Genomic DNA, 768 nt, shown 5'->3' with positions numbered 1-768 from the left:
CAGAAATTCTCTCTTGAAGGACCAAGCACCTCACAGACTAGAGGAACATCCACTTCCCAAACCTCAAGGTTGTTGAGTTCTAATCTTAGCCTTAACTCTGTGATAACTGTTCTTATTTTAATTTTACCTTAGGAGTCATATAGTAGTAATTAGTATCTATTTTGTTTTTATCTCCAATTAAGCTATAGCTTATTTTTCTCATCATCAGCAAACATGAATAAAGTAGTAGATCTTTTGAATAAGAGGCAATAAAATTTCGAGTTTTAATAAGAGAAATTCTAATTAGTTAAATGTGGTGGCAATGCTTTCTGTCTTCTGAATGAATGCTTGAACAGTGCATATGTCTTTTGAATTTGTTGTTTAAGACTGTTAAATATGTTGGCTCTTGAAAGAAGGATGAACATGAGACATGTTATTGATGATCTGAAAAATCATAAAAATGATTCTTGAAGCAAGAAAAAACAGCAAAGAACAAAGCTTGCAGAAAAAAAAAAAAAGAAGAGAAAAAAAAGAGAGAAAAAGCAAGCAGAAAAAGCCAAAAGCTCTTAAAACCAAAAGGCAAGAGCAAAAAGCCAAAGCCCTTAAAACCAAAAGGCAAGGATAATAAAAAGGATCCCAAGGCTTTGAGAATCAGTGGATAGGAGGGCCAAGAAGGAATAAAATCCTGGCCTAAGCGGCTAAACCAAGCTATCCCTAACCATGTGCTTATGGCGTGAAGGTGTCAAGTGAAAACTTCAGACTGAGCGGTTAAAGTCAAGGTCCAAAGCA

This window comes from Arachis ipaensis, chromosome B04, assembly GCF_000816755.2.
Source record: "Arachis ipaensis cultivar K30076 chromosome B04, Araip1.1, whole genome shotgun sequence".
Lineage (NCBI taxonomy): Eukaryota > Viridiplantae > Streptophyta > Magnoliopsida > Fabales > Fabaceae > Arachis > Arachis ipaensis.
The sequence above is the reverse complement of the archived record's forward strand: the minus strand, read 5'-3'. Positions refer to the sequence as shown.